Genomic DNA, 12,833 nt, shown 5'->3' with positions numbered 1-12,833 from the left:
AATGTTGTCAAATCTCTCATTGTGACAGCTATGCAGATGCAGGTCAGATGGTTTTATAGACACTCCCCCACCGTCACCGTACAGTAGATTCTTTGTTTTTGTCTGTCATGCTCAACAATAACACAGCTTGGTTGAAGGCATATGCCAACTGGGTTCCTACAGTAAATTGTCAATGTTTCAATAGAGATTGCAGGGAAGCAAAACAAAGTAGGAAAAATAAAGACACAGTTGACTGAGAGACTTGAGTAAGAAAAACATATCACTTTCAGTCATTAAAAAAGATAAATTCTGGAAATAGTTGCAGTTATGCTTAAAAGGGAGGGCCCGAATAGTTTTCATACACACACAAAATAGCAGTATATCTCATTAACATTTAACATCCACGACTCTACAACTACCACTTGGCGTATAATCAGTACAATTGTTACCTATACCTATTAATTATCATCAACACCTTGCATAATAGAAATAAACAGAATGACTCACAATAATCTAGAGCAGGGGTGTCAAACTAATTTTTGTCTCGGGCCGCATTGTAGTTATGATTTCCCTCACTGGGCCATTAGAACAGTGAAATGTTTAATCACCAAATCCTCTCATTACCATTACACAACAAATTGATGGATAACTTTTGAAAATCAGAAGACAAGGATAATAGTTTGTTCAAGTATTGTTTAAGTTACGGTAGAAGAAGTGTTTGGTAACAGAAAAATGCAATATCTCAACATTATTGTTTATTAATATGACAATTTGGGATTTGGGTACAGATTTTAGCAAAAATCACGGAAGTTGACGAGCATGATTTGCTTTCGCGGGCCACATAAAATTATGTGGCGGGCTGCATCTGGTCCACGGGCCTTGAGTTTGACACCTATGATCGTGAGATTCCAAACTAACAAAGTACAGTATATGTGCATTTTCAAGTTAGACATTGCATATAATCAATGGGATTGTTCCTCATGCCTGGGAACTATTGATAACAGTGATGGAGGGATAGAAGTGGACCATTGTAGTGGAGGGCGCCAAAAGTCCAGGACAAAATTATCTTTTTACAGTTTAGAAAATATCCGTTTTCCTTCAAGTAACACACACGAACCCTTTCCGAGAGAATGCTCATGAGCCCAGAAAAAAAGGTAGGGGATTACCAGGGATGTGGATATGTCGCTGTGATCAAAATGGAGGGAAAAAAAGGGCAGAGCACATTTGCAAAGCATTGGCTTTAAAGGTTTTATGCAAAACATGATAGCCCTTCTGCCTTTCCATTAACTGGCTGCATTGAATAGCTTAATATGGTATAGACGTTTTCAACGCGGAGTAATTAAAGGATTATGCTGGCACATAAGCACGCTGGATGTATTTGCTGTTGTGCACGGCCATTCCAGTTCAGAGCCCCGACTGAGAATGTCGAGACATGCGTGGGGGGATTAAACAACCCCACCCCACCCCACCCCACCCCACCCCACCACGTAGCTGATGGTTAGTTACTGTAACCGCATCACATTCATCTCTCTCTCGGTACAATTCACGTTGTGACAACAGAGTTTGGTCAGCGTGAGCATCTTAATTTGATCAGCTTTATGTAAAGGAGGCACTTCGCAGGGTTTTCGCGAGGCCTGCTGAGCAGATTAACTGCAAATGTTTGCCATGGAATTTGGACTGTGTGTTCAGCATGATAAAACCCGCCAGCAACCAAACACATGAGAAAATAACAAATTAATAACAATGGACGTCTTTTGCTTATCGTCGCATGCTTTCTGTTTACCGTAGCGAAGGGGGTTGGGGGGGGGTTATCCAGGCGTCTGCCTGTGCTAAACACTGGCGCATGCGGCGTGACATGTTTATTTTAGATCAAGACGTAGCTTACAGCTTCATCCAAGAGCAAGCTTGTTCCTAAAATGGTTTATTTCAAGTAGAAGGGCTTTTAATGCTTATTGTCGCTTTTTTTTTTTCCGCAAGGATACATTATCATCACCATATAAAGTAAATAGCACTGAATGTGATAAACCAGGGTTTTATCAAAAGTAAACAGCACTGTGACAGTTTACCCAACAAACAACCACTGTATCCATGAGTGCACTACTACGTGAACTATGACAGTGGAACCTCCAAAGTGGAACACAATCAGATCAGTGATGTTGCTTGCTTTTGAAGTCGTTCTACTTTCCAAACAATGTACAGTGTTCCCCGGCTATATCGCAATTTATCGTTCGCACGCCAAAGCAATTGTTTTTCTTCAATAAAGTCTTGCATATAACCCTGATTTTGCAGATTCACAGATTTGTTCTCTTTTTTTTTTTAAACCCACCCTTTGCTGAAAATATTTTTTATTCGCTGGGCCAAAGGAATAAATGTATTACTTTATGTGGTGGCATTTTAGTGTTGTTGTTGAATTTATTGATAGTGTCGTCTCCAGAGAGAAGGCTGCAGTCGTGAAGGACCTAACACAAAGATTTTTTTTGGGATTATTTTTTTTTTGGGTGGGCAAATATACAGTACACACTCCCAAAAGCACTAAAGCACACACACCAGCGCAATATTGAAACGACTGTACCCCCGCATTGAAAACGTTTGCACGTGTAGCACGTCTGTCACATGCAGAAGACGGTGTCAGTCTTTGGCCAACCCCCATCTCTGTGGCGACTCCTAATGCCCCTTTTACCTCCCCATTTGCTGCAGCCCATTCAAACGCTGTCACTCCGCCTAGAAATCCATTAAAGCTAAAGGCCGCTGTTCATTCACCTGAAAGAATGGGAAAAATACACACCAGTAGTTTGTGGGGATTTGAGACGCACACAACTTCCAAATGGGCTTTTCCCCCCCGTCTCCCTTGGACAATTTCTGTCTACTATCCAGAACTAGCATCTCACTTTCATTACACTAAAATTCCACTATGGGGTTTCATATTATTGGAGGATTTCATGCTAAAAACAATGGGGTAGGACAGCATATGAATACATTTCTTTCGACTATGGTGAAAAATTAAAGCTCAATCAAAGAAGTGTTTCGATAGCTAACTAGTTGAGATTTATTCACCTGAGCTTTTGATGGTTGCAGCCAAGAAGGGAGTTCTCTGTTGCCTGAAATGCGGCAAGACACAATTCATCAACAATCCGTTTTTAAAAATGTCTATACTTATGAATTTATTGAACAATCGAAACTGACAAAGTCGTAAAAGTCAGCCGATCTTTAAGGCTGGGCCAACTTTGCAGCTAGCTAGAGTGACAGTTGTCAAGTTCTGTTTTCAAGGGAAGCTATTTGGATTTTTTGGAGGGGGTGAGAATAGGCCTCTAGCCCCAAAAAACTCATTTCAAATGGCTTGAAATGATGAGAGACCTCCAAACATCACACACGAAAGAGTGAGACCCCCCGAAGACCCAGGCAGTGTCAGTTGTAAACTTATGAGAATAGATTTGTGTTTTTCAAGAAAAAAAGTCATAACCTTTATTACTGTACTATTATTATTATTTCATTCTGGAAAGAAAAAGGACTTTATTCCTGTAATAATACTCCTTTTGTACATTGTTCTGCAGGCCCCCAAGATATGGCTCGTCGACTCCCAGGGAAATGCAGTTCTTTTGCTTTTTTGTGTAATTTATAAGTATTTTTATATAAATATTTGCCAACATAAAAGGGAAACGGTGATATGTTGCAAAGAGTATCAAAACTGCCATATACAGTAACTGCCAGATGGAACTTACTGGAAGGTTTTATGATGGGGACAGTTTGACTCAGGAACAGATTCATTCTGAGGTTGAAAAGAGTCCTAGAAAAGGATTACCACCGGTATGTTCGATCTTACAGTTTTCACTGTACTCTTGACCTATTAGAAATCATAACCAACTATTGTGTTTCATAGCAGAAATAGCATTTCTGCATGCAGTATATCTCCCATGAATATCAAATATGTCAACTTTCAGAAAAATGAGTCTTTTACTAGCCCTGCAGAGGGCAAATGGCTCCAACTTAACCCCTTCAACCCACGGGGATTCTGAGTTTTGCTCTGAAAATGACCCCTTTGCGTTTAATAACGTGGAATCACATTGACCCGCCGAGTTGCTTTTGTCCAGCAGAGGGGTTAGGAGGTGATCCGATGACCAGCGCAGCTCAGCCTGCTCTTTTGACAGATGGTGTTTGCCGGCAGTCTCCACGCTAACCTGACAGCAGGAGTGTGTGACCCTCCGCCGGGCGAAAGCACTGACAAGCGGGTGGACAAAAGCTCTCAGTCAACAGGCTGTTTAATAATCATCATTATGGTGTGAACATTGTGCCGTCGGGACGAGTAAACACATCACTATTGATCCGATGGCAGCGCGATAGAAATATTTTTCTCTCGGCGGCTCACCTCTCTGTTAATGTGCAGCCTTTTCACGCCAGCAAACCATTCAACGAGAAAAGCCAAGAGGTACAAAAGGAGGGCTGACATTTGGGCCATTTGTAAATAATAGCGTTAGCAAGCTGGCCTATCCATAACCCCCTGAAAACTGCTGTCCGCCAAGATAGAATGCCGGGGCCCCGTGTTTGGAGAAGATCAACACAGGCTGATGTGGTTTTATTTGTCTTTAATGTCACACTCGCTCAGTGTGAAAAACAGTCTGGACTAAACGCTAACGACAAGAACGCTCTTAGACACTTCAAATTGGACGTGAAGCGGCGCACCGAGAAGCCATTGCACCCCAGTGGAGCGCTAATCTGCTGAAGCTCTCAAGTGAATAAGACCTTGATGGGGAAAGAAGAAGAAAAAAAACACCTCGGGAGCTACTCGCAATACAGATTGATGGTACACAGAGAGGCTTCACGCTCAGTCACAGAGCGCCATTGAGCAGCGCCGTGGTTTGCTTCTAGAGGGAACCTCTGAGGTCGGGCACGATCTGCTTGCTAAAGCTTTCTGTAATGGAGAAAGATACGATTTGAAGTCACAATTTTACATTCCTGGTTACTGTTCAACAGTGTGGTTTAACAAAGGCCATGGCTTGCGCACCCCCCGGCGTCAAACGTTTGGCGTTCCATGATCGTTAAGTCCCTCAGCATCCCCCCAAGCCAAAGAGAAAGAAAAACATGTCAATAATCAATGATTGATGCTCTGGTTTTGCTTTGGTTAGTGAGACGTCAGTTTGTTTTTGTGAGTGGAAAATATCAAATTGAATATTTCACGGATGTAATTGTTATTCAGATGTATGATGACACCCTTTTCCTGAGCGCTATTATGACTTTGATTGTTTGCGGGGCATCGCGCTGCTGCTTTTAAGTTGAAATGGAGGCGTATCCTTGATCCAGAAGCACTCCAAGAGGGAGGGTGGATGGGTCGGGGGACAGACACTTGCTATGCTGTTATTTTGTGAACAACTAGCGCTTAAGTGTGAAAGCAGAGGGCACCTCTTCCCAGCGGGAAGCGGACAGCCATTCCTCGTTTTAATGACGGACCCCAAAGTGTGCGCCTCCATTCAACTCAAAGAAGCTCAATGACAAAGGACGCAGCAACCTAACGATTAGCGCCGTGCTAATGTCAGAGAGTCAGCTGCCTTCAAATGTTATATTTTCATCTTTTTGTGTATGCTTTAATTACAAACACGCAGCCTTCCTATCAACCACGCCCACCATCTCATCCATATCCCCACTTCCAGTTCGTCTTTCTCCATGTTTTTAAATTTTGAGTGCTTTCAACAAGCACAGTGGGTAATTCACACGATATAAAAAAAAAAAAGTGTTGGCGCGACAAAGCACTCTAATCAGCCGAGGCCCACATAAACAAATTATCACCGCTAAATTAAAACGATAAGCACAAAAGCGAGACAGCTAATCGTTTTGTAGATCTCAGGAGCAACAATCGCATCCTGAGTGCTTACTTTTTTTAAGGCAAGCTGTTTAAGGGGCTCGTGCGGCATCGTGAACAATAGAATACAATAAGATGCTAGTTTCGTAGTCCCGTAATGGGATATTTGTCAAGGGGTGAAGGTTTTCACGGTGGTGGTATGGAGGAAAAAATGGACCAAATGCAGGGAAGCTGTGCTGCAAGTCAGGATAGCAGGAATAATCTAATAAAAAAAAAAAAAAAGGATTCCTTTTCAAAAATGCAAACAGGGCATGTGGAAGAATCAATATCCTCAATTAAAAAACTCCCCTCTCCCACCCACCCTCAAAAAGATTCAAAGTAACAAAGAAACATAAGCAAACAAAACAGTCACTACTACAGATTACAGGAAATACGACGTGATGAAGACAACAATGACCTGATACAGACTGAAAGAAACCAGGGAACTAAATAACAAACAAATGACGAGACAACGCGGGGAACCTGGACATAACACAGGTGGCTGATTGGTTGACACAAGGAACAGCACTGACAAGTACAGGTGGAATACTGAATACTTTATCAGTGTAGTTAATTGTTTGTAATTTTGTAATAATCCCCACATTAAAACTGTTTGCAACGATACTGCAATTTCCAAGTCTTTGTTTCTACCTCTTTTTTCTTTTCCCACCCTCATTTCAATATTTTCTGCATCAAAACAAGCTGCACTACATGCCGGCAGCAATGAGGTCGGCAGCGAGAGAAAACTTTCCTGTGTGACCCACTGAATGCATAACCAGCGAGAGCTTTTGAACGGGTCGATTTTTGAAATGTGCCAGAGTAGCTCCCCGCTGAGCAGTAAGCTAGGACTTTGATGTACCGCGCTGTAATGTGGTTGTTATCCATAATCGGCTTGAATTCAGGAGGGCCGCGGCTGAAAGGGAGCTACAGCGCCATAACACATTCTTACGCGACATTAAAAGAGGGGACCATCGTCTTCCCATTAAAAAAATCCTCCACTCTTGGCCGGGACTTAACCCTCTGCGCTTAAGCACCTGAAATTATGCATTAGTAAAACTGCAAGACACTGATATTTTGTGATAGTGTCAGTCAGCGTAGGTTGGAGAGAATAATATTGCCCTCTGCATATGGTGTGCAATTTAAAACCTGCAGACTTGCAAGATGCATAAATGTCTTCTGTCCCTGCATTGTACAGTGACAATACCATGAACACAAGTCAAGACATGGCGCTCATATTATTATATGTATGTAATACACATCAATGACCCATGACGTGTATATACTGCCTAACAAATGTAATAAAGAGACCATCCAGCGTCACGAAATGCTTATATGAAGAACACTGGAGATTGTTGTCAGAGCTAGTCAAATTCCTCCAGCTCCTTTAATGTCGCCATTTGAGCCAGCCTCAAGAATTCATAAGAAAAGGCTTCAGTCTTGACACCCTACATTGTATCATAGACATATGAAAAAAAAAACGAGAGATTGTTATCACATGTGGAACACTGGCATTACTTGCCAGAAACTCCTGCAGCTCCTTTAATGTTTTGATTGAGCCAGACTTGGATGTTTTTTCCTGGTAAGAAAAAGGTTGCCGTCTTGTCAACGTACCTCGGAGCCTCGACATATGAAGAATATGGGCGATTGTTGTCACATGTGGAACACAGGCAGAAAGAATTCCTGCTAGATCGGCTTGGATGTTTATCTTCAACTGCCCCTACTCCCCAATCATATGACTATATATTATGGGATATTGTCACATATAGGACACTGACAGTACTAAGCAGAAATTCCTGCAGTTCGTTTAATGTTGCCAATAAAGACGGACTTGGGTGTTTTTCTCGTTGGGAAAAAAAGGGCATCCGTCTTGCCACCCTACTCCATAGCGTAGACCAATCAGGAATATGGGAGATTGTTGTCAGATGTAAAACAAAGCGATCATAAAAACATGTGTGTGGACTTTTTTAATCCACTGTATCCTAAATTCAACGTGTTCCCTTGGATCTTGGCTCTCTATATAGTCAGTACTCATTCCCACTCTGACACTTTTCAGGAGGACAGGTGCCAAACTTTTGCCCAAACCCATCAACAGTCTTGAGGGATCAAAAGAAAGGCCACTTCTACCTGCCAGAATGAGACGGAGTGGAGAAGTCAATAACCCCACCTCAAAGCATAGATCGCGTTCCGCACGCTTGCCTCCACCCCATTAGGTGGAGCTAAATTAACAGCGTTTAAGTGTCTATTAAAACCCCAATGCTTTGCTGCCTCTGGCTGACCTCACCGTGCCCTTGTTCCATCCGCAGCGGCTCATTAAAATGCCATAATTGCAGGTGGGCATCCTGCAGTATCAACACGCTTAATTGGCAAAGCGGACGGGGTTCACAGCGGCGGCGGCGATGGCACACAGATGAACCTGGCATAGCATTCGAATAAATAACAGTTATCGTTAGCGGGCACAGCCTGTTTCATTAACGAGGTCGTGTTTCCTTATTAACCAAAAGAGGAATGTTTTCCGGCAATTTATTACAAATGAAATGGCAATTAAGTGATGATAGTATTTTTGAAAAACGCTAATAACATTGTGTTCTTGGTGTTAATTTTTTTCCCCCACCCTCCATTTAAAGAGTAAATTTATCATGCATACATTAGAGACAAATGACGTAAAAACAAAATATGAGGAACAAACCGCAGAGCCGTTTCTGCATGGGTCAAACAAAAATAAAAGATGATTTAATGAGCGTTCTTTTATTTTAAAAAAAAATTAATACTATAAATAACTTTACTTCATAAGGGAAGCACAAATTTTAACCACAAGTTTGTGCTTCGGAGAATGCAACATATTTCTGTGCCCGGGGTTGATTGTTTATTCAACTGCAGATGAGAGTGACATCAACTGGGGGCAATCTTTTTTTTTCTGAATTAAATGAAACAAGGTTATCAATGCATAAACTATGTGCGTAATTTTGATGTAATTTGAATAACAATGTTATAGACACGTGAAAAAAAAATCATAATGACAATTACTACCAGTTTATTTTCATGATGGGAAATGGAAGGCATCTTTTTGCGTTTTTACGTCATAAGTGAACAAAACACTGCAACAGGGTGTCTATTGGAGTAGGGGCCACTATTTGAGGAAATCTTTATTCTGTTTGTGTTTCAGAAATTACAAATGTGTCTTTGTGCTGTGAGGGAGCAAAGTACTCTTGAGTTGTTTTTACCCCCCACTCGTGTGAAGGTTTAACTTTGGCACTAATCGGTTCTTAGATTTCATTTATGTCATCTTGCATCGCCCTATGTGCACTAACTGGATATATAGGATGAGAATGCGCCGACTCTTTTTAACCTGTCTCTGAACCGTCAAATTTCTCCTTGCTCTTGATCTGTCCATTTTTTTAAAAACATTTTACGTCCCCTCAAAGCCCCCCGAAAGCTTCTTAGTAACAGTCGGCCGATCAAAGCCACCGCGGCCTTTCCATCCTCCCCTGAACTGAAGCACAAGTTTGGGATCATCTGAAAGAAAGGGGGAAGGTTAGGAGCTGGCGGGGGGCGGGGGGGCAAACTGAATTGGCATTGTTTGCCACCGAGCTGACTCGGTAAAGCAAAATGTTGCGTGCTAAAGCTGGGCCGTGTCGCAATGGAAGTCATGATACTGTGAAGTTTGAGTGTGGAAGTGTTAGCATTCATAACAAAGAGGACGCTGCAGTGAACGGAGAATTGAGAAAAGCTTTTCCCCTTTACATTGGGACAAAATGGCAATTTAGACTACGTATGGGAAAATCTGTTCTACAGTCAAACTGATGCCACTACAGAACCTTTATTTACAGTACAAGCAATTTCACCATTCTTAGACTTCATGCACGTGTAAAAAGCACTTCATACTAAAATACAGTGGTAACTCAACTTACGAGCAACCCGACTTAGGTCCTAATAACACATCCATCCAACTCGTTTTATTCTGTTCTATGCAAGTATGTATTTTATAAACACATAGAAAAGAGATTATAGAATATTGCCAGTTCTTTCATGTCAATTAAAGAAAATAAATTCTATATCGGAATATACATACAGTATATCGTTATCTTTTCTCCGGCCACTCCGGTTTCTTCCCACATCCCAAAAACATGCATGAATTGGAGAATCTAAATGGCCCCTAGGTGTCAATGTGAGTGCGAATGGTTGTTTGTTTGTATGTGCCCTGGGATTGGCTGGCAACCAGTTCAGGGTGTACCCCGCCTCCTGCTCGATGATAGCTGGGATAGGCTCCAGCACGCCCGCGACCCTAGTGAGGAGAAGCGGCTCAGAAAATGGATGGATGGATGGATGGATGGATGGGTATATCGTTATCGGAATATAAAAGTTTGTCCATATCACATAGCTCTAGTACAAGCAATAAAGAAAGTCACATTTCCATATGTTCCCTTGAAATTGTAAATTCTGAGAGGGAGTTTTTTTAATTGTGGGAGGGGGGGGAAGCCACCAAAAAAAAAGAAAGTAAAAGCACATAGATTGAATCCTGCTGAGATGACAATGGTTTGAATTTCGATTTGGGTGACTTTGGAGGTAGTATTTTTCTCTGGATTTTGAAAGTTACAACCATGGTATTGTTCGACTTCAGACGTTTAGCTCTATATTAAGAGACAGAAATGTGTCTTTGCGGGGAAAAACCTGCACAGGTAAGCCAAAACGTGAACGTGTGCATGCTTTATTATTCGTGTAGGTTTTTGTGTATTTGTTCGGTATTATTTGTCGGTCGGGGTCAGCTGAGGCGCTGGGTATCAAGGATCATAAAAAGTGTGTGACAGCTGACAATTTGGAGCTTTTGATTAGGAATTGTTGATATGACCACACTTTGTGGGTCTCTCCCCAAACTCACTCCAGGGATTCCGTGCTGAAACAAGTCGTCAGTTGACAGAATCTGACGCCTTCCTCCTCGCCGTCGCCTCCCTGCTGGAAAACCCAGTAATTAGGGAGTTTGGGTAAGATGCAGACGGGGTGGGGGGGGGGGGAAAGTGCCAACAGTGAGCACACAGTGTCACCCGTGTCACCAATTATGCAGCCCTTTTGCTTATGGATGCAGCCGGCTGCTGTAGCGATGACACGAAGGCAGCCGAGTGCACGGCAGCACATGATGCTCCTGGGGTCGCAGTGACATCATTACGCGCCTAATTCAAGTTTATCCCTGACATATGCTGATTATTTACCACCACTACCATGTCAGCAGGAATACAAACAACACACGATGTTGCTTATTAAAGTACTGATTTTTTTTTTTTTTACTGTTACTTTTTTTAGCCTATTCAAGGTCCTCACTTTTGACACCCTACTGTGCAAAAGTTACCACGGCACCGTTGTATTTGTTGTTTTAGAACTGCTATGACGATCATATACTGTATAACTGGAATGCAATTCAGTAGAGCGCGATGATCTACTAATCAATTAATTTGTTGTTGGTTTTTTTTGACAATAAAATGTTTTAGTATACATTTTTGCATAATTTTGATATTCAAAAATAAGTCAACATTCTTTTAAAGGTTAGTTTTTATTATTTATTCTCTCATTCTGTCTTTTAAACAACATTCTTTTCAAGGAAAATGTATTTAAAAGGAAAAAAATCAACAATGGTAGTTTTAAAAAAAAACTTCAAGGCTAGTTTTTAGTAATCACATTTTGTATGTTTTTTTTTAAGTCAGTTGTAAATTTTAATGACAAAATATTAATTTTAATTTTCATGTAAGTACCAGAAAAACAATATATTATTATATGTTTGTACAATTTGAACAATTTGCCCAGTATTTCAGTTAATTCACATTCATTCTCGTCATGGAAATATGTATCCCCAATCTTCCCGAAATATATTTAGTTACACTTCCCATTGGAATGATCTGTGCAATTCCCAAAAATTCCCCACCCCCTTTGCTTCTCCATGTATCACCCCCTTAAAATTGTGTGATTTTTATGTAATATTTCTAATTATAAACTTATCTACAATGTCACAATGACTGAAGCAGGAAAAATGTGTTACAAAGAAGCAGCGGTGCATGTTTTAGAAAGAAAACAAATGATAACAGTTAGATTCTTCCATTAAATCAGCTTTGAATAACATACCATCAGTGTGCTTTTATCTTCCGACTCTTATTATAAACCACACAGACAGTGCGCCTGCTTAAATTTCAGCAGAAGACGCCGTTGCGTGGAAGCTAATGACTTTCAAACACCTTAAGCTGGGAGAAACGAGGAGGCAAAGTTAATTGCAACATTGGAGACGGAGGGCCACTCCAAGCGTCCCTTTCATTTGTGAATTAGAGACGAGCATTTAGCCAAAAGTGGGATTGCTCACCATGAAGAGGAGGTTAAGTGCACTAATGGAAGGCAGCTAAGTGTTTGTTATTGTGCCCCCCATTATTTATTTTCTCTTCTATATTCAGAGTTTTGATTCGCCGATGGGGAGGTGAAAAAAAAATATGTTTTAATGGCTGCTCTTTTATGCATCCTTGCAAAGAAAATGATGCTAGTGCGTAATGTTAAGTGTCTCTCGTGAAACTTTCTGCAAGCATGAAGTACGTTTTTGTCTTTTATGACAGATATATGATAAATATATTTAAACACTAAAACGTGCACATTGGTATTGTATTTACATTACAGTAGCATTATTGTACGTAGAAAAGAAGTCCATTGCTTACTTTGGAGCAGTAAAAAATGTGTGCCTATTGATTTTGGGGGGATTGGACTGACTTTGCGAACCACCGCATAGCTTAGTCCATTAATGAGCTAACAATAGCATACAATTATTTTACAGATAATGTAATATAAATACATTGTTTAACTGTGTTTTTAAATTTTTGAGGATGTAAACCGACTATGTGGATGACAGCATAAGCTTTATCCATTAACGAGCTAATGACTGCATAGCACTATTTTCTGTTAATTTTTTTAGCAATTGAATTGACTAATCAGACAATTGCATCGTTTTAGCTATTATTGAGTTAACAAACGCATAATATTTTACACATAATACAAGTGC

This window comes from Phyllopteryx taeniolatus, chromosome 13 (assembly GCF_024500385.1).
Source record: "Phyllopteryx taeniolatus isolate TA_2022b chromosome 13, UOR_Ptae_1.2, whole genome shotgun sequence".
In the NCBI taxonomy this organism is placed as follows: domain Eukaryota; kingdom Metazoa; phylum Chordata; class Actinopteri; order Syngnathiformes; family Syngnathidae; genus Phyllopteryx; species Phyllopteryx taeniolatus.
Note: the sequence above shows the minus strand (reverse complement) of the source record.